The sequence below is a fragment of the Schistocerca nitens genome, chromosome 8 (assembly GCF_023898315.1).
Source record: "Schistocerca nitens isolate TAMUIC-IGC-003100 chromosome 8, iqSchNite1.1, whole genome shotgun sequence".
In the NCBI taxonomy this organism is placed as follows: Eukaryota; Metazoa; Arthropoda; class Insecta; order Orthoptera; family Acrididae; genus Schistocerca; species Schistocerca nitens.
This window is the reverse complement of record NC_064621.1, coordinates 475,031,860-475,058,318: the sequence shown is the minus strand read 5'-3', so window position 1 is coordinate 475,058,318 and position 26,459 is coordinate 475,031,860. Positions and strand designations below refer to the sequence as shown.

Sequence of the window (26,459 nt, the reverse complement as noted above, 5' to 3'; positions counted from 1 at the left end):
TGACTGTTAGCAGAATATGATATCGGTGGGTTCAGGAGGGTAATACGGAACGACGTGCTAGATCCCAACGGCCTCGTATCACTAGCAGTCGAGATGACAGGCATCTTATCCGCATGGCTGTAACGGATCGTGCAGCCACGTCTCGATCCCTGAGTCAACAGATGGGGACGTTTGCAAGACAACAACCATCTGCATGAACAGTTCGACGACGTTTGCAGCAGGATAGACTATCAGCTCGGAGACCATGCCTGCGGTTACCCTTGACGCTGCATCACAGACAGGAGCGCTTGCGATGGTGTACTCAACGACGAACCTGGGTGCACGAATGGCAAAACATCATTTTTTCGGATGAATCCAGGTTCTGTTTACAGCATCATGATGGTCGCATCAATGTTTGGCGACATCGCGGTAAACGCACATTGGTAGCGTGTATTCGTCATCGCCATACTGGCGTATCACCCGGCGTGATGGTATGGGGTGCCATTGCTTACACGTCCCGGTCACCTCTTGTTCGCCTTGACAGCGCTTTGAACAGTGGACGTTACATTTCCGATGTGTTACGACCCGTGGCTCGACCCTTCATACAGTCCATGCGAAACCCTACATTTCAGCAGGATAATGCACGACCGCATGTTGCAGGTCCTGTACGGGCCCTTCTGGATACAGAAAATGCTCGACTGCTGCTCTGGCCTGCACATTCTCCTGATCTCTCACCAATTGAAAACGTCTGGTCAATGGTGGTCGAGCAACTGGCTCGTCACAATACGCCAGTCACTACTTTTGATGAACCTTGGTATCGTGTTGAAGCTGCATGGGTAGATGGGTAGCTGTACCTGTACACGCCATCCAAGCTCTGTTTGACTCAATCCCAGGCGTATCAAGGCCGTTACTCCAGCCAGAAGTGGTTGTTCTGGGTACTGATTTCTCAGGATCTATGCACTCAAATTGCGTGGAAATGTAATCACATGTCAGATCTAATACAATATCTTTGTCCAATGAATACCCGTTTATCATCTGCATTTCTTCTTGGTGTAGCAATTTTAATGGCCAGTAGTGTAGATAGCGTTATTTAGACCCCTTAGATCGTCGACTTTCTTACTGCGAGTATCCTGTCGGGTTCCAAAACAAACCTGCTATCACTGGAAATGCAGAACTACCATCCTCTGTCTTCCCTCTCTCCAATGTTAGGACACGACAGCTTCTTTTAGCTAGCAAAATGCCACGAGTGAGGGACATAGATATTCATTACGCAAAAGTGTAATACTTCGTTTCCGAAAACGGCTGCGATAAATTTTAGCTAGCCTCCTCTAAAAAGCGTAATGCAAATATACAAATTATTAGGATGGTGCCACCGATCGACTCGTGCCAATTAACCGATGGTATATGGGAGTATACCATTCCTTAACGGGTAAGAGCGTGTTTACTCTCTTTGCCCTCAGGGGAGCAGTCTTGTCCTTGAGTGATTTGTGACTATCTCCGGTGATGGGTAAGGCGTGGTACGTTGCCACGTGGCTCTATATTGTGGTCGAATAAAAAAGTCCGTCTCGTCGCCATTCTAATTCTCGTGCGCTCCTGCAGAACAGTCCTGACTATAAACTTACTGGAGAACCTTGAGAAGGAAGTTAGCCTGAGTTCGCACGACACTGAGAGCTATCACTCCGTAACTCCAGAACGATCCCATAAGAATAATTATTTGTGGAGAACTTTACGTCAAACTAGCTTCGGATCGCAACTGTAAATTAAGACTGAACATTTGCCTTTTTTGCCTGCTATGGTTAATACTGTACTGCTGTCTTTCTCTGCCGGCCGTGGTGGCCGACCGGTTCTAGCCGCAACAGTCTGGAACCGGGCGACCGCTACGGTCGCAGGTTAGAATCCTGTCTCGGGCATGGATGTGTGTGATGTCCTTGGGTTGGTTAGTTTTAAGTAGTTTTAAGTTCTAGGGGACTGATGACCTCAGAAGTTAAGTCCCATAGTGCTCAGAGCCATTTGAACCATTTCTTTTCTTTTTTTTGTCTTCCTCTGTGTCGTCTGCTAACTCTTGAGAATAGTGTTTGAAAGCTTTCAACATGGCTGTCTTTCAACCATCGTATATAAATTACATTGGAGAACTAACACAGCCAACCTGTTGCAATTAATTGTTTAATGCATTTACCTACGTTTCGATACATCTAGGGATGTCTTCATCAGAATAACAAGTTTAAAACCCGTCAAGATACATTCGGAGACGGAAAAGTCAGAGTTTATAGCAGACATGCTCAAGTCAAAAACTAAAAACATTCCACCCTTTGTTACTCACACCTTGCAAGGAACAACATCAATCGTTTTAAATTTTTCATTCTGATGAAGACATCCTTAGAGGTGTCGGAACCTAGATAAATGAATTCGACCATTATTTGCAACCAGCTGGTTGTGTTGTTTCTCCAGTGGATAGCGTTTAACTATTAAATTTGCCACATTAGCTGGGACACCTTTTGTAACGTGTAAATTTGCGATTTAACGATGTCTTATTTAAACCTGTTATTCTTTCTCTCGTATAGTTCAGTCTCATGTTATCCTTAGTATCTGTTATTACCATTTCCAAGGCTCCGATGGGCTTGTTATGTTTACACCTCACAATTGTGCTCAACTAAAAGTTATTTATCGACTTCAATTCGCCAATTCAGGCGTACATTGCTTATTAAATACTGTTATTTTATTAAATATTGTGATTTGTTTTTAAGGAAATATTATGTTCTGAAATTTAATTTCCGGATAAGTTTAATCTTGTGAAAGTTTGTGATTCTGTTAGCTATCTGAAGGCTTTTACTGCGAATGAAATGTTTCTCTCCTGTTAAATGTTGATGCAACTCTCCAAGCATCCGTAGAAGACGGTCTGTTAGGATGCTTCGATACTTATGCTAGTTGAGTGTTCCATTTAACTATCCCACACCACACGTTTATACGTGATGCACGCTTACATTCCATCAGAAGAACTCAACAGGGATTCTCAACAGACAAATAGTGCATGTTTCTGAAATTTACCAGTACATTACTGATAAATGTGGCAACAGAAGCAGGAAGATTCTTTTGCCCTCTTCTGTCGGCAATTGTTGCCTTCTGTTACGTTGGCTAGTTGTTACACTACCACTTTCGTGTAACAGGTTGAAGAGGTTACAAGTGCCCAGACGGCTGACGTCTATTGCGATATCTTACCGCTTATACCGTACAAGAAAGAACTGCATTCTTCCTACACTCGTCATACACTACGAGCGTGTCTGCTTTTGCGGCATTGGTAAATCCCATCGTCGACTTACAACCTGTTGCTTGGGCCTACTGCACTACATTCCTGCAACAAACAACACTGACCATCAAATTTACCCTGCTTTAAATTTTTTTAATGTTAATAAGCAATGTTTCATTTAAATAGTGAACGTTTGCACACAAAATACACTTTCTACGTGTTACTACAATCCGCTGAGCGGCTAACAACACGAGCCCTTGGCTACCAATCCATTCTGTGAAAACTGCACGTCAGTAGCACATTCCATTTCTGCAATATTTTGCTGTGCAAGTTTTAGGTGATTCACTCTGTATATTGCAAAATATTTTCACGGTATCTTCCGTTTTTTCTATCGTGTTTCGGGTTCGATTCCCGGCGGGGTCAGAGATTTTCTCTGCCTCGTGATGGCTGGGTGTTGTGTGATGTCCTTAGGTTAGTTAGGTTTAAGTAGTTCTAAGTTCTAGGGAACTGATGGCCATAGATGTTAAGTCCCATAGTGCTCAGAGCCATTTGAATCATTTATATTGTGTTTACATGTTCCTTCCATTTCTTCTTACAACTGAAGTGCCTATTTTTCTTTTATATCAAATATTTTAAACTCATTTCTGACAGCGTCGTTATCTAATCTATCTTGTAGTTTACGTAGTTTAACTAACCTAAGGTTTTTAATTTCTGATATCACGCTTCGATTAATGTCATCGTTGTTTGCTCTCGATGATGTTTGGTTCAAATGGCTCTGAGCACTATGGGACTTAACATCTGAGGTCATCAGTCCCCTAGAACTTAGAACTACTTAAACCTAACTAACCTAAGGACATCACACACATCCATGCCCAAGGCAGGATTCGAACCTGCGACCGTAGCGGTCGCGCGGTTCCAGACTGTAGCGCCTAGAACCGCTCGGCCACCCCGGCCGGCGATGATGTTTGGTTTGTGTAACGCTCAACTACGCGGTCATCAGAGCCCGTACAAAGTACCAATTTTTACACAGTCCACTTTCTTTTCACAATCCATTGTAGTCGCTCTCACAAATGATAATGTTAATGAAATGATGAGAACAACACAAACACCCGGTCCCCGGGCAGAGGTGTTTGCTGTCGAAACCTCAGATCCGTCGCGTTTCTTTAGTTACCGTTTCGTTTAACGTTTTTCTTCCAGTTCCAAGGACTCTCTGAAGTTTTGAAGTTTCATTTTTTATGTCTTCATCGTGATCAAAAGAAATATCTTAGCCAGGCAGTTCAAATGACGTACTTGCTCGATTATTTTATTTTGTACCACTGTTTCTTTCCTCGCAATGAAATTGCATTAGTTCTTTTTTCATAGCTATGCTGAAATTATAATTTTGGCCAATCTGCTTTAAATTAAAAATATTTCGTTGTATTTCTTCTTATGATGTAGCTATTATAGTTTATTTATCAGCATAAATTACTAGTTTCATATAATGGTTCCTCTACAGTTTATCCTTTTAGTTTCCTCATTCCACCTGCAATGCACTGGCGTGTAGAACTTAAGGATGAAAGTAACGTCCGAATGATGTGACACCGGTAACACAGCTGGATAAAACGTGGTTCATGTAAATAAGATCTGCTATAGTGTAGCGTAGAAGGTAACTAAAATAAATAGGCAGTGAGACGACGAACAGAAACGACACTTTAATCAAAGAAGTCAGTGCGTTTTGTAATGGTCCCTTGGTCATTACTCTTAACAGAGTGTGTAATCACCGGGAAGGGCAAAGAATGCTCTCACACGTGCTCCCATACTGTCCACAAAGTCAGTTCCGTTCCTCCACTGGCGTCGCTGACAACTGGTGGTAGTGCGTGTCCCCATCGCATCCTACAGGCGCTCGATGGGATTAAGTCTCGGAAACGGGCAGGCAAGTGCATTTGCCGGATATCCGCCCCTTCCAAAACCCACTCACCTAAGCAGTTCGATACGGTCGCGCATTGTCACCCATTAAAATGATCAGACATAAAGGCTTCCGTGAGGCTGACCAGTGAGTGTATCATATCCAAAGATCTGGAGTTCAGTTCAACCATGCAATATTTCTGTTACCCGTAACCACAAGACCCTTTTTTTTCTTCTTTTTTTTGTTTTTGTTTTCTTTTTTTTCTTTTTTTTATATATAAAATATTGTGAAGTAGAATGCAGTCAAAAGATACGGCCATGTATGACACATATTTTGAGACTCTCAAACTTACTCATCAAAACCAATGGGATACTTCTTGTTTGCAAGAAACAAAGTTTCGCAATACAGCTAAAGGGAATAAATCGAAAACTGTAATTTTATAAATACATCAAAAAAAAGTTTTTGGTCATTTGTTATCTTACGGTTCCATGGTGGGTAAAAGATTAAAGCTTCTCAGTCAATGCAACAAAAAGATATGGTCATTTACGTCACATATTTTGATACTCACAAACTCGCTCGTCAAAACCTATAGAGTACTCCACGTTGACCTACAATAAGGAAGTTTGGCAAGAAGCAAGGTTTCATAGTGCAAGTAAAGGAAAAAAATCCGAATATAGTGAATCTGTAATTACATCACGCAATAAAACCATAACATTCTTGAAAATCTTGGAATCCCTGGGACCGATATCTTGCCAGTATCAGTTCCGAAAACCGGCAAAAATGGTGGAGATTCTCGATTCCCGGCATAGAAAAACTGTCTTTGTATGTAATGAAGTTTGTATGGAACCCATAGTACGTTTTTAGTTATAAGAAGTTTTGGTTATTTTTCTTATTTAGATAGGGTGCTTTGAAAAGGAGCTTTTCGTCTCATAAAATATCGCTGTTTATTCGGATAGAATACAAATCGCTGGGAATGGCATCCAAGAAAAATCCCAATGAAAAAGGAGTGACCGTAGGACAATGAAACTTCTGTAAGGACATGCGAAAAAGAAACAACGAATAAACCTATGAAAGAAACTTTCAATTTCCACATGAGACGGTAAGATTTGTACAAGGATACAAAAGTTACTCAGTGTGACGCCCATCTGCACTTGTGACAGCCTGGAACCCCATTGGAAATTGCTCTACGGCTGTTAGAATCAATCAGAAGACAGGGAAAATTACTTTGTAATATGTGTATCGACCTATAACTCGCAACACGAGGTAATTGTCTGCAACTGCCACGAAAATTTTTACAGTTCCGTTACTTATATATAAGAGGAACGCAAAGCCACTAAGCTGGGTCTAAGTTATTGATTATGGGAGTAGAAATGGTCTGTTAGGATATTCCTAATACTTGTCTGTTTTGAATTTAATTATGACTCCCGGAGGAGTTCGCAAAAATTGCCGTAGCGGACGGTATTTCACGTCCACTAGGCGGGGTATTGGTAAAAGTTTTCAACTAGCAATAATCGCACCTCGGATAAACCTCATCTTTTTTTTTTTTTTTTTTTTTTTTTGGGGCCTGCTTCCTCCCCTATAGCCCTTCCTTTTCCTCTCCAAGAATGCCGCCATCCGCTAGTGTCGACGCAGCACGTAAAGCAGGGTGCTGTTTGTAGCAAGATGTATTGCCATAAACCGAAAATAAAAAACCGAGGCACACTCTGCTATGCCTCGGGGGCGACGACACACTACTCAGTAATACACCTCTCGCTGCAGGTGTGAAGCAAGTGATGGTTTAGAAACTAAAAAGAAAGAAATAATGAAGGCAAATGAAAAGCATGGACGGCAGCACACATAAATGAAAACTAAACTGGCGAGATAATCTCATCGCCCATGAATTAACTAAGTAATAATCCTCTAAGATTATTTACGTGGTTTCTGATTTCCCAATAATTTCCCATACAAAGTTCACACAATCCCCATGTTATCAATTGTCATATCATTAGTAACATAGAATAGTCTACTCTAGTGATGCCCAGAAGGCCAATGTCAAATCTGGGGTATAGGCAAGTCCAGGGTAGTTTGAAGGCCGAGTGACATAGCTCCAGGGGTAAACTCAGGCAATTCCAGGACGAGGTGCCTTAGTCAACCCGGAACACCTTTTGATACCCATGAACCATTGCAACTTTCAGAAATCTGGCAAAGGTAGTGGTATATTTCCGGTCAGATTCCGCCAGGCGATGCTGGCTCCACAGGTAGTCCATGAAAGAGACAGCATCGGTGAGGGAAAGGTCATAGATCGTGAAAATGGTGTGGCCCAAGAGCCACACCATTGCGTTACGTCGTGTTCGGGGGTTGGACTGAATATCAGGGGTAAGGAACCAGTCGATCGACACATTGTCTGGTGTCGTCCCACCGATCAGCGCTAATAGCACACGTGCAAGGTTCCACACTTCTTGGACGTGAGGGCATAAGAGACGATGCTCTCTGGTGTCTACGTCACCACATCGGCCGCAAGCAGCCGATGGCCGTAGGCGGATGGCCGCCAGTCGATGATTAGTGGGTATTAAATTGTTGACGACACGATACCATAGCGCCGAAACTTCCGTGGGAAGGGCTGGGTTGTTGACATTAGCCCAAGCTTGGTGCCAGATGACCGACGGTCGTCTGTCCTCTAATTTATGTGGTGTGGGCTGGCCTCGAAGTGCCTGGTAAAGGCGCTTCGACGTGCGCGCCTTGTCAGTGGCCACTGTTAAGACGTAACTTTGATTGAGGTAATAGTCCTTGACTGTCGTCATCCGGAACGGAATATGCGTCAAATATACTGGTGCACGCGCCGATCGTGGACGATAACGGTCGAAAAGAACCGCTGTTGTCCCACCTGGGTCAGTTTCGCGCAAAGTGGCGATACGGTGAATCAGGAGGGCCGCACATTTGCGGGTAAAGTCGATGAGTCCAAGGCCACCATCGACTTTTGGCAGTGTACAAGTCTGCGCATCAACTTTGAACAGTGTATGCCGCCACAAGAGCCAGTATACTGCTCGTGAGATGGCTCTGCCGATTTGTTTCGGTAGCGTAAGGATTTGTGCTACATACCATGCCCGTGAGAGGATGTAGGTATTAATCAGTTGGATTCGTTGATGGAGGTCGAGGCGTCGATCAGCGTGGCTCACGCAAAGTCCTCTGATGCGCGTGAGAAGCCGCCTCCAAGTGAGTGTTAACATACGCTGCGGGCAGGCAGTCACCTCAAGGCCCAAGATACGTTGTTCCCCCACAACTCGGTACCATGGGCGTTCGATGGTCAATGATCGTGGTCCTAGCGGGAGCAGCACCGTTTTGTTGGAATTTAACATGGCACCGGATGCTCGTTCATAAACGTTGAGAACTCGGCGAACGGAATCGATGTCCCTGGCGTTTGCAACGAACACACCGACATCATCCGCGTATGCCGCACTGCGGAAGGTGACGCCTGGGAGAGCGACACCATCGACCATCCGTCCGATGTCACGCAGCATGGGGTCCAGCGCTAAAGCGAACAAATACATTGACAGGGGACACCCTTGTCGAACTGATCGTCTGATGGGAATCGGTCGTGATCGGCAGCCGTTCACAACAATTGTGGAATTTGCTGCATCCAAGAAGTGCCGGATGATTCTTATGAAGCGCTTCCCAAAACCCATCCGCGACATAACGGCCAGCAGGTAATGGTGGGAGACCCTGACAAAGGCACCGGCGAAATCTAGGGACAGAATTGCAGCCGGGGTTCGAGCGTCGGCGGTGAGTAAGACCGCATCACGGTATATAGAAGCGGCGGTGAAGATGGTTCGAGTCGAAACGCCACATGATTGAGTGGGGCAAAGTACCGTATTCATGACTTGTTTAAGACGTGAAGCCACGCTTCGTGCCATCAACTTATAATCAGTGTTAAGAACGGTGATGGGACGCAGGTCTTTAGCCCGACAGTAACCGGTGACCTTTGGAATAAGGGCAATGCGTCCAGCTAGAAAGTCGGCGGGTAGTTCGCAACCAGCAAAAATCTCCTCGCACATTTTGCAGAAGCGGTCCCCTAACAGGTCCCAAAATTGTTGGTAGAATTCATAAGGGAGACCTTCGGGGCCAGGTGATTTGTTTCCCGGGCAGGCGCGGAGGACAGAGGTGAGGTCAGCGAGTGTGAGTGGCTCGGTTAAACAGTCGCGGTCTCGACGGTCCAAGGAAGTCGGGACCCCACCGATAAGTGCTCGTTGGGCGGCGACGTCTACCGCAACATCCTGGAAGAGGTGCGTATAATGGTCTGTTAGGTGTTTGAGGACTCCACGGTGATCTGTGAGGCGCGTACCATCGTCTGTTTTAAGGCGTAGAATGGCGTTCTTCTTTGCACGATTCCTTTCACAGGCAAGGTGATAGATGGATGGCCTCTCGCCGTCAATCGGGGTTGCAGATCGGCACCTCACCATCATCCCCTCGGCCTTCTCCCGAGAGAAGCGAAGGATTGTCGCTTTAATTTTGTTGAGGCGCATGCGTAGCTGGTCATACCTGTCGGCAGGAAGGGTTAGTGCATCATTGAGACATTGTTGATAGAAGTCTAACGTGCTACGCTTCCAGTGTGCGACTTCGCGACTATGTTGCTGGATGACACGTCGCAGCCGTGGTTTCGCACAGCGGAGCCACCAAACCACAGTGGTAGGGTACTTTGAAGCAGTAGCGATGCAATCCCGCCATGTTTTCGTGACAAGTGTGCGAAGTTCGGGCGTTGGGAGATGAAGTGTATTCATCTTCCAATAGGTGCCCCGAGGAAACGGGATTGGACCCGTGATATGCAAGGAGCAAGAGTATGCACAGTGGTCACTGAAGGCCACAGGAATGACTTGGGCGGCACAAAGGGCAGGAATCAAATCAGTAGAGACATACACACGATCAATACGGCTTGCCCCAGTGGGATATATGTGAGTAAATTGTGTGTAGGCGGGGTGAAAGTGGCGCCACGTATCATTAAGGGCAGCCGCCCGAAGGAGTGAAGCGAGCGCTTCACACCTCATAGGCGTTGGGACCTGATCAGCATCGGCTACCACACAGTTGAAATCTCCGCCAAATACGATAGGACGACGAGCTGTCAAGATAGGGGTGATAACTGACGTAAAAAGTGTTGTTCAGTCATGCCTGTGAGTAGCTCCTGAAGGAGCATAGACATTGATAAAAAGTACATCTCGAATGATACATGCAAGAACGCGACCATTGGGTAGTGTTGTAATATCGGAAGGAGTCAACTCGGATCTGTATAGCAAGGCGGTGCCCCGCCTGGCGTCAGGATCGATGTTATATAGTGCCTCATAACCAATCAGGTCAGAGAGAAAGGGGGCACAAACCTCCTGGAGAAAAACCACATCGAATGCACCAAGGCGCAGAAAGTCTTTCAGAGAGCGTAGTTTTACTGGGTTGGAGTTTATATTGACTGTTAAAAGGGAGAGGGCCCCCGGCGGACGGTCAATAGCAGGCATGAAAAAGCAACACAGAGAAGGTAACGGCAGATAAGGTCATGGTCGGATGTAAGCAGGTGTGTAGGCATCGAAGCTGTAACCCGGCTACATCACCCCGGATGTGAGAAACAAGTATCAGGCGGCTCATATGGGAACGAGCCCACTCAATCACGCATGTCATCGTCTTCGTCGTCAGCCCAGTTCAGTCCTCCCCCATCGGCGGGATAGTCCGAACCAGGCGGCGCAGACGGCTCAGTCGCAGCGGAATGTAAGAGGGTGCGAGTGCGCTGCAGCGGCTGTTCGCTACTCTGTTCATTTTTACGTTTTGCAGGGATCGCTCCCCGATCTCGTGATGAACTAATAAGCGCCTCTAATTGCCGAGCAACTTTCCGCATACCGTCCGAGCGGTCAGCGGAAACAGACCGGGTAACTGATGAGGCCTGAGATTCAGCCTAACTGCTGCTCTCAGGAGGGGGACGTATGACGCCCTCTTCCTCCGCCTGCTGTTCTCGGCTCGCCTTCTTGCGCCTATGACGACGGCGGGGCGACTTAGCGTCATCTGCCGGTGCGGGTGGGGGAGGAAGCACTACCTCCATCTGTTCAACAGTGCCAACATCCCCGGCCACAGCAGGCGCACCAGTCGCCTCCGGCGGTACTGCCACTACGGGCGTCTGGTCCGGGACAATCTCAATAGGGCTGTCAACAGATGCACTAGGTACCGGTTGCACCTCTCCTGACGGACCCGGAGTCGATTCGTCAGTTCGATCAGCGGTTCGGTGGGCAGCACCCGCCACTATCTCGCTGAGAAGGGGCACAAGGTTGTCACCTTCAGTGCGGTCCCGCGGCAGTTGCACAGGGCGCCTGCGCGGGCAGTCCACGCGTAGATGCTCCGTAGATTGACAGAGGGAGCATGTCTGTGGTTGCCCTATATAGGTAACCTGGGCCCTTGTACTCGCAATGTTTAAATATGACGGTATGTGCTGGCGGAGGTCCATACGAACACTACGGACTCCGCTGTTGCCCTGGAAACGGTAGGCACTGCCCCATTTTTCATTCGTGATGCTAAGCACCTTGCCATACCGCGATAGAACGCGGCCGATTACGTCATTGGGACACTCAGGGGGCACGTTAAATACCCGCACAGTCCGTATCCCAAAACCAGATGGCACTATATGTACTGTTCCGACTGTCCCATCGAAGTAGCGGAACGGATGTTCGCCTGCGAGTGCCAGGCCATACTTTTCGTATTTCGCTTGGTCGAGAAATTTCACAAATAGCGAGAATAAGACAAAATCCAGTTGAAAAGTGTCAACGTCGTTTTCCGGTACTTGCAAATCACCAAATATCCACTCCTGTATTTCAAAGGCCGTTGGCCGTCTCGCCGCCCTGTCGAATACACATTGTATACTGTTCGACCGGTTCGACATTTCACCGCAAAAATTTGCAACGCTGGAAAGCCAAGAGCAAACGAAACGACCACGAAACACGACCCGTGACCAGCGACCCGCTACAGAGCACAGCGGACCGCTCCGACCGCGGGGTGGTTCATCGGTTACGATATTGCCACTGCTCGACTAGAACCATCTTCTTCAGGGTGTGCGGTCTTCACCCTGGTTGGTAGAGTCCCTGCAGGATTGCCTGCACTGCCTCCATTCATCTCTTTGACGATATGTTGGTAATTCTTCTCTTCTTTTTTTTCGTGTCTTCTCGTTGGCCCTTTTCAGGATATATATTGGCTTCTGGGTTGCCCGCGTGTGCGGGCAACGGTGCTTGTCCGTGGACAGGCCGTCTTCAGTGCTCCCGGCGCGGACGGCGTTGGGAGCGTCTTATTTCGACGGCTGTTTAACAGCCGCCGGTGAGGCCATCATCACTGTTTCAGCCACTCTCTGTAGCGTGTCGGCAAGGTGAGTTACCTTGTCGATTGCCGCAGAGAGTGCTGAAATTGCTGCGGCCAGCCCTCCTTCCAGCGCTGTTGTTGTGGCGCCTTGGCTGGCTGCTGCTGTGTGGCGTGAGACGGCTGGCGCGTTGCCGCGCCTTTCGCCTCCCGTCGTCTCGTTGTCTTCTCTGCGCGCCTTCCCGTGGAGTTGGTAGGCGCGCTGGTCATCTGGCGTGCGCTCGCGCGCACGTTTTCTGACGCGGGTGCGCCAGCTTCGGTTGCCCCCTTCAGTGGGGACGGTGGTGGCAGCATTGGCTGCCGACGTCTGTCTGGCTTGTGCCGGCCGCCTCGCCGGTTTTGCGCCTGGGCGCGGACGGCGGAGGGAGCGGTCGGCAGTCGTCTTCGCCTGCTGCCCGTTTTGGCGAGCTATTGCGGCTTTGAAGACTTCGCAGCCGCGGTAGCTCGCCACGTGTGGGCCGCTGCAGTTTGCACACTTGGGCGCGTGCGCCCTCGGCAGCGGACACAGTCTGCTGGCATGGGCCCCGGCACACTTAACGCACTTCTCGGGGAAGGAGCAGTGGCGAGCCACGTGCCCCATCCCCTGGCAGCGAAAGCATTGCACCAGGCCCCTCTTCTGTTTTAGGTTTTCGACGGTGACCTTTGTGTTGGCCACCCTCGTCACCTGGTAGAGCCGCCTGTTTTCTGGTGTATCGGTGGCGATAACCAGAAGTGACGGCGACTCCTTGTGGCTGACGTGCGACTTCACGCGCGTCACGTTGCGCACGCTGAAGTCGAGGTCTGTCAGCTCCTCTCGTAGCAGCTCCGGTTGAGCTGCCATCGGTAGTCCCTTAAAGACTATCTTCAATAGTCGCTCGGGGGCGGCGGCGTGTGTGAACCAGTGGAGGCCCTGGTTTGACGCCTCGCTCGTCACCCGGATGTAGTCGTCGGTGTTGGCGACTTGTAGCCGCACAAGGTTCCCTGCCGCAGCTCGCAAGGTGAAGTCGGCAGTCGTCCACTGCCTCACGAGCTGCAGGAAACCCTTATAGTCTTCTGCCACCTCGAAGACTATGGGCGGCGGCCTCCGGTGCGACCGTCCGGTGGTGGGGACGGTTTCTTCTTCATCATCTTCGTTTGAACAGCCTGCTTTGGCGGCGGTCGTGGGCGCCGGCCGCTCTGAAGTAGGCTGTTCAGTCGTATTTTCGACCGCAAGTGCCACAAAGCGGTTTGCGGTCGAAGTGGGCGGCGGTGAAGGCGTCTTCCTGTATCTGGCCGCACGTTTCGACGTGACGGTCGTCCAGGTCGACCCCGCATCGCTGTCATCAGGTAGGGCCCGCCGTCTGCCCCCGTTTGTAGAAACAGCAAGCTGCTTCTTCTTCTTTGGCGTCTTTTTGGCGCCGGTTTCTGCGGTGGTGTAGGGCCTTTTGCGCCGCTCGCCCGCTGGGCGTTGCTGCGCGCTGGCCTTCACCCTTTGCTTCCTCTTGTCGGCCGGTAGTGCTCCGTGCACTACTATGTCATCTTCACCAGATTCGTCGTCCATGTGGTAGTCCGTGGACGGTGGCCGGGTCATCCTAGGCGGCGGGTCAGACGGGGCCGCCGGGGGAGCACGCTCCTCCGGACGGCGGTCAGCCACACCAACATCTCCAGTCGTCGTATGTGGGGGGCCGGATGAGGCCGTCGGCCGAGCAGGCTCGGCCGAACGGCGATCCGCCACACCCATAGCTCTACTCAGCGATCCTCGGAACTCCGGGCGTGCCCACGACATCTCTGCGCGCTGCCGGAGCGACGACACTGCAATCACCATAACGATCAAGGTGGAGAATGATAGTGAGTGCATTGCGTTTTCCACCTTTCAGTATATGAGGGTTGTAGAAACCAAAACCAACTGCGGGAACGCCTTGGGCTGCGGATCGGAGCCGCCAGGCGGGGAAGCCGCCGGCGGTGGAGCACGCACCACCGGGTAAACACAAGGACGAGTCGGACGACAGACCAACGAAAACTGACAACAACCGACCACGACCGACTATGACCGACACAACAAGGAAGAGATAAACAACGGAGGCTTGTGGAAACAACAACAGCAAACACCAAACAGCAACAGTAAATCCACTCGGAACGAGAGCCAGGCAAATGTCAACAACGAGCAAAGACCAGAACGCAATACCGCCGAGATAGAAACGAAATCCAGAGCGGGTACCAGACTGACTGGACTAGGGTTTTTCTTTTATTTATTGTGATTTCATTCCCTTGCCCCATATGGGCAGGGGAGGGCTGTCAGCGGCACAATCCGCCGCTCTTCAGCCGAGTGACATAACAACTTAAAATAAGAATAAAATGTTACATACATAAGGCGAGAAAGGGGAATATAAAACAGAATAATGGGAGAAAATGGAAGTAAAAAATAGACTAACACGGAGACGTTCATGGAGGACAGTTAAGTCACCAGAAAGTTAAAAAACACTGTTGGCGAGTCTTCAAAACTCAGAGAAGACACTGAATGGACATGCACACGTTAAGAGTCGGCCACAGTAGTAAAAACACTCTGGAACAACACAATTAAAACCCACTTGGAGCACACACGACGAAGAATAAAACAGAAAGGCGGGACCTGCCGAGGGAAAGGGCAGAGAGGATGGAAAAGGAGGGGAGAGCATGGGACAGCAGGGGAAGCAGTGGGATGAAGAGAGGAGGGGCATCAGTGGGTACATGAAGAGGCAGGAGACACGTGTGGCGGGAGATGAAGAGGGAAGACAGGGCAGGAGGGAGCGCAGAGACATGGAAAGGAGGCACAAGAGATGGAGGGGGAGTAGGAGGGGGAAGCCACTCAGGAGAAGGGAGGGGGAGGAGAGGGAGCCCTGAGGAGGAGGCAGGAAGATGTCAGGGAAGGGTAGATGTCAGGGTGAAGCTCATCATCTGGGAGGGGTTGACGGTGGAAGTTGCGTAGGGAAAGGAGATGGTGTGGTGATGAAGAGAGGGGGGGACACAACGGTAAATGCGCGACAACTGCTTGGGGGTGTACAGGAAGGGAGACACCAGGGGGTGAGGGGGATCAAGGCGGCGGACAATATATATTGTGCAGATGTGTTCAAGGAAAAGGAGAAGGTGGGGGAAGGGGACGAGGTCGTAGAGGATGCGCGTGGGGGACGGAAGGCGGATGCGGAAGGCGAGGCAGAGCGCATGGCGTTCGAGGATTTGGAGGGCTTTATAGAACCGGGGAGGGGCGGAAATCCAAGCTACGCTGGCATAACAGAGGATGGGGCGGATCAAGAATTTGTAGGTGTGAAGGATGGTTGAAGGATGCAGACCCCACATCCCGCCGGACAGGAGTTTCAGGAGGAGGAGGCGGTTGTGAGCTTTGTTTTGGATGGTAAGGAGATGGGGAGTCCAGGTGAGGTGGCGGTCGAGGCCAAGGTATTTGAGGGTAGGAGTGAGGTGGACAGTATATCCATAAATAGTGAGGTAGAACTGGACTAGGGCAGAGCGGGTCCTTATATACGAAACCGGATGGAGCGGCTATTGGCCGCTGTCTGCATGTGGCGTAGCGGTGGCGCCCTCGCTGCTCGAGAGCCGCTGCACGGAATAGCCGCCGCGGAGGCGGAGCCCTCTGTGGGCTGACCACGTCCATTTGTTCTGGCGCGTATTCGACTTCCGCTGCGGAAGGTACTAGAAGGGTACGTCGAGAATCACTACTCAGACTGAATTTGCTTTCACGTAAGGAGAGTACATGTCCTCGCTTCTTGTTGGCCCAGTGTCTGTGCTCTAGGCACCATCGCAAATGGTGCAGGCAATGTGTGGGTGTCAACAGAACACAACATAGTGGTCGTCGGGCGAACAAGCTATCCCTAGCCAATGGCTATACCAGTGAGGAGCGACAGTTAGCGCCGCTTGTAGTCCTCTTAATGTGGTTGCGGTAGCAGCCGATGCTTGAAGTTAGTGCCGTCTTGCCCGTTCCACACTGTAGCGATCTTCTGCTTCTATTGGTACGAGGGTCACTCCAAAAGAAATGCACACTATTTTTGTAAAAATACAGTTTTCATTCTGCATGTGTGAAAGTCTTACAGTGTGTAGATACATCCTTCCGCTAGTTTTATACTTAGTTCAACCTGTTCCCGTGAGTGGTGCCGTCATATCATGTCTTCAAGATGGCTGCTACACTTGACGTTCGTCAGAAGCAACGTGCTGTCATTGAATTCCTGTGCTGTGAAAACGAGGCAGTGGGAAACACCCACAAGAAGTTGAAAAAGGTGTATGGAGATGCTGCAGTCGATCGTAGTACAGTTAGTCGGTGGGCAAGCAGGTTATGTGATGAAAGCGGGCACGGCAATATTGAGGATTGTCCTCGCAGAGGCAGGCCTCGTACTGCGCACGTTCCAGACAACGTGCAGAGATGTAACGAATTGGTGACTGCTGACTGCATCACAGTGAACGAATTGTCACGCTACGTTGGGATAGGGGAAGGAAGTGTTTGCAGAATACTGAAAGTGTTTGTGCCAGGTGGGTTCCCAGGATGTTCACAGTGGGTCACAAAGAAAGAAAAAGACCGGTATGCAACGAACTTTTGGAACAGTACGAGAATGGTGGAGATGAATTTCTTGGAAGAAATGTGACAGGTAATGAAACACGGCTCCATCACTTTTCACCAGAGACATAGAGGAAGTCAATGGAGTGGCATCATGCAAATTCACCCAAGAAAAAAAAATTCAAAACCACACTTTCTGATGGAAAAGTAATGGCTACGGTGTTTTTCGATTCCAAAGGACTCTTGCTTGTGGACATCATGCCAAGTGGAACCACCATAAATTCTGATGCATATGTGACGACACTGAAGAAACTTCAAGCTCGACTGAGTTGTGTTCGACCACATAGGCGAAAGCAGGATGTTTTGCTATTGCACGAGAATGCACGGACACATGTCAGTCAAAAAACCATGGAAACGATCACAAAACTCGGATGGACAATACTGAAACACCCGCCTTACAGTCCTGACCTGGCTCCATGTGACTATCATCTCTTTGGGAAACTGAAAGACTCTCCTCATGGAACAAGGTTTGAAGATGATGACTCCCTTGTGCACACTGCCGAACTGTGCCTCCAAGAGGTTGGTTCAGAATTTTACCATGCGGGTATACAGGCGCTGATTCCAAGATGGCGTAAGGCAGTTGAGAGGAATGGATATTATGTGGAGAAATGAAAACAGTGTTCCTAAAGGATGTATCTGCACACTGTAAGACTTTCAAACGTGTAGAATAAAAGATATATTTTTAAAAAATAATGTGCATTTCTTTTGGAGTGACCCTCGTAGTTGGCCATGGTCGACCACCTGCTCAACTGCCGGCCGCGGTGGCCGATCGGTTCTAGGCGCTACAATCTAGAACCGCGTGACCGCTACGGTCGCAGGTTCGAATCCTGCCTCGGGCATGGATGTGTGTGATGTTCTTAGGTTAGTTAGGTTTAAGTAGTTCTAAGTTCTAGGGGACTGATGACTTCAGAAGTTAAGTCCCATAGTGTTCAGAGCCATTTGAACCATTTGAACGTGCTCTACTCCTGGAAGCAGTGCTTGTGGTTCCGAATGCTGCCGACGTATGTGAAACAATGCTGTGAGCAATGCTGACTCCTGGGCTACATTTGTCACACTTCATCCTCCTTCCAGTTTCCCGTGAATCTTCCCCGTGTGAAGTCATGTAAATGTCACCGGGTCACACGGTAATGAAGAACAGCATTATGGTGCACTGTTACTGTTTGCTGAATGAGAAACACTTTTACCAGAATGTGAATTTTTACTCTGCAGCAGAGTGTGCGCTGATATGAAACTTCCTGGCAGTGCCGGACCGAGACTCGAACTGGGGACCTTTGCCATTCGCGGGCAAGTGCTCTACCATGTGTGCTACCCAAGCACGACTCACGCCCCGTCCTCACAGCTTTACTTCTGCCAGCACCTTGTCTCCTACCTTCCAAACTTTGCAGAAGCTCTCCTGCGAACATTGCAGAATTAGCACTCTACATCTACATCTACATTATTACTCTGCAATTCACATTTAAGTGCTTGGCAGAGGGTTCATCGAACCACAATCATACTATCTCTCTACCATTCCACTCCCGAACAGCGCGAGGGAAAAACGAACACCTAAACCTTTCTGTTCGAGCACTGATTTCTCTTATTTTATTTTGATGATCATTCCTACCTATGTAGGTTGGGCTCAACAAAATATTTTCGCATTCGGAAGAGAAAGTTGGAGACTGAAATTTCGTAAATAGATCGCGACGCGACGAAAAACGTCTTTCCTTTAATGACTTCCATCCCAACTCGCGTATCATATATGCCACACTCTCTCCCCTATTACGTGATAATACAAAACGAGCTGCCCTTTTTTGCACCCTTTCGATGTCCTCCGTCAATCCCACCTGGTAAGGATCCCACACCGCGCATCAATATTCTATCAGAGGACGAACGAGTGTAGTGTAAGCTGTCTCTTTAGTGGACTTGTTGCATCTTCCAAGTGTCCTGCCAATGAAACGCAACCTTTGGCTCGCCTTCCCCACAATATTATCTATGTGGTCTTTCCAACTGAAGTTGTTCGTAATTTTTACACCCAGGTACTTAGTTGAATTTACAGCCTTGAGAATTATACTATTTATCGAGTAATCGAATTCCAACGGATTTCTTTTGGAACTCATGTGGATCACCTCACACTTTTCGTTATTTAGCGTCAACTGCCACCAGCCACACCATACAGCAATCTTTTTTAAATCGCTTTGCAACTGATACTGGTCTTCGGATGACCTTACTAGACGGTAAATTACAGCATCATCTGCGAACAACCTAAGAGAACTGCTCAGATTGTCAAGAAAGAAAGGATATTGCGGAGACATGACTTAGCCACAGCCTGGGGGATGTTTCCAGAATGAGATTTTCACTCTGCAGCCGAGTGTGCGCTGATATGAAACTTCCTGGCACACAGTTTCAACCTGCCAGGAGAGCTTCTGTAAAGTTTGGAAGGTAGGAGACGAGGTACTGGCAGAAGTAAAGCTGTGAGGACGGGGCGTGAGTCGTGCTTGGGTAGCTCAGATGGCAGAGCACTTGCCCGCGAAAGGCAAAAGTCCCGAGTTCGAGTCTCGGTCCGGCACACAGTTTTAACCTGCCAGGAAGTTTCAAACACTTTAACCATTCCTTCAACAGCCTCACTTTTCTTGAACCAGCGCCATTTGGCGCTGACCTGACAGCAAGCGACGTCCAATTTACTTTGCACGAATGGAAGACCTCTAACAGCATGCTCCCGCATTTTCATTCATTTCAGCTGAGAGTTAATTTATGTTACTTTACCGATACCGTCTTTGAGCTTTGCAGAGCTGTGTAAAATTGATTTTTGCCAACTGCCGGTTTGCTAGCTTTTATCCACGTCCTCGCACTGCGCCCGCAGCTGTGCGTGCGTGGCGTGACGTCAGCGACAGACGAGGCGCGCTCCATCATCAGCGGAGTGTATCGCGGGGATTAGAGTGCGGCCCCCCGCCAGCCCGCGCTAGGCGGTCGCAATTCGGCAGCGCCTGCCGATGGCCCAGTGACAGCCCTGCCGAGGCAGCAATCCGTCAGCCGGCCGGCGGGCGCGCCACTATCGGAGTCGATGCGGGCCCAGATAGTCGCTGCAGATGGCAGATTTACTGCCGACTGCGGTGTCACACTCATTAACGGCCGTATCGATATCACGGTGGCCCTCGATCACGCCGAAACGAAGCGGAGCGGGACCGCCGAATAAATCTCGCGGATAATTCGCAGAGAGAACCACGCTCGTGTGCGAAGGTGTCGCAACGCCGGCCGCCGGTCGTCAGCCAGGGCGTGAAATGTGGTGTAGACGGCGGCGGTCGCCCATCACCGGTGGCGCTATGTTCATCTTCCACCGGTCACCTGACCGCAGCCATTCGATATGGAACCTGAACACGGGGCAATCATCGCGCGTGACTGCAACTCGTAATACTGTGCAAGAGAAGAGAGACTGCTCCTGTCACTGGGGGAACGTTTATCGTAGCGTATTACTCTGCTTCATAATGATGGCAAGTGGAATATCTTCATGTGATTTGCCTGAGCAAGAGGTTGGAAATAAGAGGAGAATCGCTTGCCAACCTTATTACCGAGCGAGGTGGCGCAATGGTTATCAACTGGACTCGCATTCGGGAGGACGACGGTTCAATACCGCGTCCGGCCATCCTGATCTATGTTTTCCGTGATTTCCCTAAATCGCTCCAGGCAGATGCCGGGATGGTTCCTTTAAAAGGGCCCGGCCGACTTTCTTCCCCGTCCTTCTCTAATCCGATGAGACCGATGACCTTACAGTTTGGTCCCTTACCCCAGTCAACCCAGCTCAACCCATTCTTATTAGAAATCACAAACGTGCTCCGTACTCTGGCTTTGAAGTCTCCAGCGAGTGGGGCCAGCAACATATGCGTGCCCTGCCACGAAACTCTGACGTCACAATAGTACGCTTGATCACCACATTTCGGGGACGCTCGAATGCTTGAAGGGCCTACGGGAAATTAATATTTAATCCAAAAGATGCCGACTAAAGCTCTTAATTCTGTCATGTCCTATAGAGAACTTGCTTGCATTTAAACGCTCAGTGAAGAATTAAGAGGTTTGTCCAGAAAGTTCCGATCGGTCGCTAAATGGAAACAACAGTGAAACTCAGAAACCTTTTATTTGCAAGAGTTAGCTACACGTTTGAGATACTTCCCTACATAGTCGCCGTGCGACTTAGACATCTGTCGGAGCGTTATACCAAATTTCCAACACCATCGTCATAGAAGGCAGTCGCCTGTACTTTCCGATAATTCTATACTCTGGTCTATAGCGCGTAGCCTGCGCCTAAGCGTTGTCTTCGTGTCCAAAGCTTCATGTGAACAGAGATGATACTCTGGACGAGCCAATTAGGGTTGTGCTGTGGGTGATCTAATACTTACCATCGAAAAGGCTGGAGGAGCGTCTTCACTGCCCCTGCAGTGCGCGGCTGAGAATTGCCATGAAGATGGAAGTGCGTGGCAGTTGTGTTAGGCGGGCTGCATTCATTAAGGCGAAGCCTCTCAGCAGGCCCTACTACTTGACGGGAGATATAGTTTTTTTTCTAGGCACTTTTACTCGCTCACAGTGCGCTCAAAACTGAAAAGAACGTCTTGATGCGATTGACAGTCGTATTAGAGGCACTCCCCAACACATCTGTGCAAAGCTTCATTTGGTTTTCACTGTGGTGTCCATTTCTCCACCGATCGGAACTTACTCTCTGGACAAACCTCATATTAAACTCTTATGAAATAGTTACTCGCTCCCTGCCGGAGACGGATGCTGGCACTCGTAGTGTCACGTGCTGTGACGTAAGCGCCACGGCCTGTCTTTCTCGTCGCCTCGCCAGCGAGTCCTGTGACGTCATCTCCGAGCTCGTCGTCTCTGTGTGCCCGTAGACTCAACTCTTGAGTCTCCGCCACAGCCCGCTCCTCAACTGAGCCTGTTGTAGAGTAGAAGAGGACTCGACTCGCTGAGGAGATGAAGTTCACGAGGTCGCAACTGTAACCGCCGACTCGGGGCATTCGCGCTAAGTATGCAACCGCTTTAAAAGAAATTTCCACCATTAAGCTACAATTTTATGTTCCTTTATTTCACATAACCATGATTTCGACTTTATAGACCTTTTCACCTGCCAGTTGAAATGCCAAAATGTTTGGTCTGCTTTAATGACAGAAGCAAACGATTATTATATACCAACATAACTGACTGCTTGGGTCCATACATCTATACAGGGTAATACAGTGCCGCTACCGACAAGTTTTATGCAACCTCTAGCGTCTTCAGGAACCACATGTGAGATTTTCATATTCCCTCTTTCACTACACATAAACTATTAATCACACAGAAGAAAGGAACCGTAAATTTTGTAGGATAGTTAATGTAGTTAAATTATGTACTGAGATACGTTTTCCCTGGAGGCCATAGTTTTCCAATTATTCAAAAAAAAACGCATTTAAAGATAACTTTTGTGCATTTTTCTTGAATTCGAGACCTACAGCCTCTAGTGAAAAGAATATCATTACAAGACTTAACTTTAGATTTCCTACCCATGTTCTCTGTAGGGCTACTGGTTTTCACATGCAAGTGGAAGAATATAAAAATCTTGTGCGTGGTATCTGAAGGTACTGTGCGTTGCATAAAACTCATCGGTAGGGGTAGCTGAATCACACTGTGTAGATAAAACTTTTTCGAAGGTTATTCTAAATTTATTTTAATATTTAAAATCGGTTCGTAGAATGTCTACCAATTACGCTGAAATATACACACCTTCGAGACATTACTGGGACTGAAATAAAAGTATCAGAAAACTTGACATGAGGATTAACTGCACTCTCTAATAGCGATTAATCATTGATACATATTACAGAAATCAATGATAACCTACACAACTAGTAGTTAGTTTTTTGTCGTAGAGCTATAAAAGTAACGTTGTTCTGTGTGCAGTTTTCATTTGACGCAGCACATACGTTTTCTCGTGCTGGAAGAGGATTAAACAAGAATAACTATTTTATTTGCACTTGGCGAAATCTGTGTGTCCTTTGTCTGATGTCTGAACAATAGCATTCAATTTTTTTCAGATATTACTCCTCCTCTATCGGAATACATGGGTAATTGTGAACTTCGCATCAATTAATTTTCCTCTTACCTCCTTCACGTACTCACAAAGCTAGCCGCTGTGGCACAGCGGTTCTAGGCGTTTCAGTCCGGAACCGCGATGCTGCTACGGTCGCCGGTTCGATTCCTGCCTCGGGCATGGATGTGTGTGATGTCCTCAGGTTAGTTCGGTTTACGTAGTTCTAAGTCTAGGGGGCTGATGACCTCAGATGTTAAGTCCCATAGTGCTTAGAGCCATTTCAACCATTTTTGAACGCACAAGACACAACTTGGTTAATGGCCATCTGACCCCGACAACCGGTCATTAGCCCTGTCAGTGCTACTTTAGATCAGGAAGATCATATACTCATCTTTGGTAGTAGCAATAAGTCATGATTAGCCTTACACTCCAATATGCTTCAGTAACGAGAGAACGAGACTAAGAGTATGAAGCGACTGCAGACTCTTCATGGTTGGGAGGCTACAGCGCGGATGAAGGAAGTCTATGAGCACTGATGTGACAGTGGCGCGTTGATTTGAGAAGTTTGCAAACCAGCACATTACTATCGCAGTTGCTCCATTCCTATCTCGATTTTTTTGGTACCTCGATCGCCTGAGAGTTCCTCACCCTTGAAGAATTTCTCCCTCTGCTAATTCTAACAACGTGTCCACGGTACTGGTCCCACTTGTACTGCAACTGCTGTCGGTGTGGCAATTGCAGTTAATTATTAAGCTGTATTGGCCTGGAGTCTTCATATAATTTGTCCCAGCAAAGTGTTTGTAGAGGCGTCGAAACGTGGTCGGGCACTGTTGGCCGAAAAGGATTGGTACTATACGTGATTCGGATATTCAGGTGTAAGAGGACTATTCTGTAACATATTCGAAATTACTCCAGGGGCAGTTATTTTATTGCCGACATTAGAATTGGTCAAAATTACAAACAATGTTTATCAGAAACTCGTGTACTCACTACGATCAATGATATAAAACAACGTGCAATATAATCCAATTATGTTACAAAATAGACTCTCCAAGCACAATGATGCACCAACACGAAGCTTTAATGCTGCTTGCAAGGAGAGCACCCTACAAGTAATTGCGAGCGTTTATCTCTTCTTGGAGCAGGGGTAGATACTTGATTCCAAGTTTCTAGAGTTCCAGAAGGCTTTTGATACAGTTCCTCACAAGCGGCTTATAATCAAGTTGCGTGCGTATGGAACATTATCTCAGCTGAGCAACTGGATTCGTGACTTTCCTGTCACAAAGATCAAAGTTAGTAGTAACTGATGGAAAATCGCCGAGACAATCAGAAGTGATAAATGGCGTTCCCTTCTGCTGTTCCTAATCCATATAAATGACTTAGCAGACAATTCGAGCAGCCATCTTAGATTGTTTGCTAATGATGCTATCATTCAAATGGCTCTGAGGACTATGGGACTTAACATCTGAGGTCATCAGTGCCCAAGAACTTAGAAACACTTAAACCTAACTAACCTAAGGACATCACATACATCCATGCCCGAGGCAGGATTCGAACCTACGACCGTAGTGGTCGCGCGGTTCCAGGCTGAAGGGCCTAGAACCGCTCGGCCATCACGGCCGGCTGCTATCATTCCCCCCACCCTAGTAAAGTTATCAGAAGACGAAAACAAATTGCAACGTGGTTGAGACAAAACATCTGTAAGATGCAAAAAGTGGCAATCGGCAGTAAATAATGGAAAGAGTGATGTCATCCTCCTGAGTACTAAAAGGAGTCCCTTAAATGTCGGTTACGTGTTAAATCAGACAAATTTAAAGGCCGTCAGCTCAGCTAAATACCTAGGAACTGCAATTACGAATAGCTTAAATTTTATAGGGAAAGCAAACCACAGACTGCGTTGTGACCTCCCCACAAAAAATTTTAATTAAATATTATGAAATAATATTGTCATTTAACCTCCCCACAAAAATTCTTTCTGATTTAATCTAAGCTCAAAATTCATTCACATTTAGTGTAACCTCAAAACAGAATAAAATTCCGTAACGTCTCAACAGTAAAAATTATAATTACGTCGTTCACTTTCAGTGTAACGTCCGAATAAAAAAAATGAATTCAGTAACCTGGTAATAAAACAGTGTAACTAACCTCTCAATCAAATTGTTGCTCACTTATGACTTTTCAATAATTCACTGTGAATTTAACCTGGTAAATTTTGAACGACAGCAGTGCTGCGTCATGGCCCTGAAAGATCATTCTGAATAAAAAAAGAAAAAATTCTTACCTCCATTAAGTCGCCAGATATATCTTCTCTTACAATAAATTTTTCCGGCACAGCTCTATGCAATGCTGGCCGACCTATCTGTCATTTATGGAAGGAAGCAACTGATTTTTCTATTGCAATAATCGGGATGATCATGGATGGGAGAAATTAGTAAATTCTTTAAATTGAAATGAATGGTTGTTAAAAGATACTTTTTATGAGAAAGATTATTATTACGAGATTTTTTAAAACATTTACATGGGACTTACATTAACACTCAGGCTCCGACAACGCTGCACCGCGACCGGGCCAGCCAACACGATACACCATACCAGACCAGAGCAGACTCCAGACTAGCAACAACTTACTGCTCCAACTACACAGTTCCTACTGCAGGAGCAATACACCTCTTACAGCGTTTTTTGATAGAACACTTAGATGATGCAACAGGTCTACTGAAGAGACGCTTATCCGTCCTCTGCTAGAGTACTGCTTTACGGCATGCCATCTTCACCATATTGGATTGATAGGATAGCTCGTTCTGCATCATCACGAAAAAGAGGAGAGAGAGTGGGCCGCGGTGGCCAAGCGGTTCTAGGCGCGTCAGTCCGGAACCGCGCGACTGCTACTGTCGCAGGTTCGAATCCTGCCTCGGGCATGGATGTATGTGATGTCCCTAGGTTAGTTAGGTTTAAGTAGTTCTACGTTCTAGGGGACTGATGACCTCAGATGTTAAGTCCCATAGTGCTCAGAGCCATTTGAACAGAGGAGAGAGTGTCATCGATATGGTACACGAGTTGGCATGGCAGTCATGAAAACAAAGGAATCTTTCGTTAGTGGTGATGGGGAGTGGGGGTGGCTTTCCACGAAATGTCAATCGCCAACTTTCTCCTCCGAATACCAAAATATTTTTCTGACACCCATAATCACTGTAATAAAATAGAAGAGATCATATCTGGCGCGGCGTTCGGTTTTCCCGCGCACTGGTGCAAAATAGAACGGAAGATGAATAGTGTGAAAGTGGTTCGATGAACCCCCTGCCAGGCACATCGGTGTGAACCGCAGAGTAGTCTCTTAGATATAGACTTATCGTGACAATCTCACAAGGACGAAGTTATTCTGGGTGTTACATTCTTTTCT

At 47.8% G+C, this 26,459-nt stretch overlaps 1 protein-coding gene and 1 pseudogene across 1 annotated transcript in view; one reads left to right on the top strand and one right to left on the bottom strand.

Moving 5' to 3' along the window:
* The window catches only part of LOC126199622 (zwei Ig domain protein zig-8-like), a 447,337-nt gene that overhangs the window by 372,434 nt on the left and 48,444 nt on the right, over positions 1-26,459 (top strand). The gene's annotated exons all lie outside the window — the stretch shown is intronic.
* Positions 6,530-6,648, bottom strand: LOC126199977 (U4 spliceosomal RNA; annotated as a pseudogene).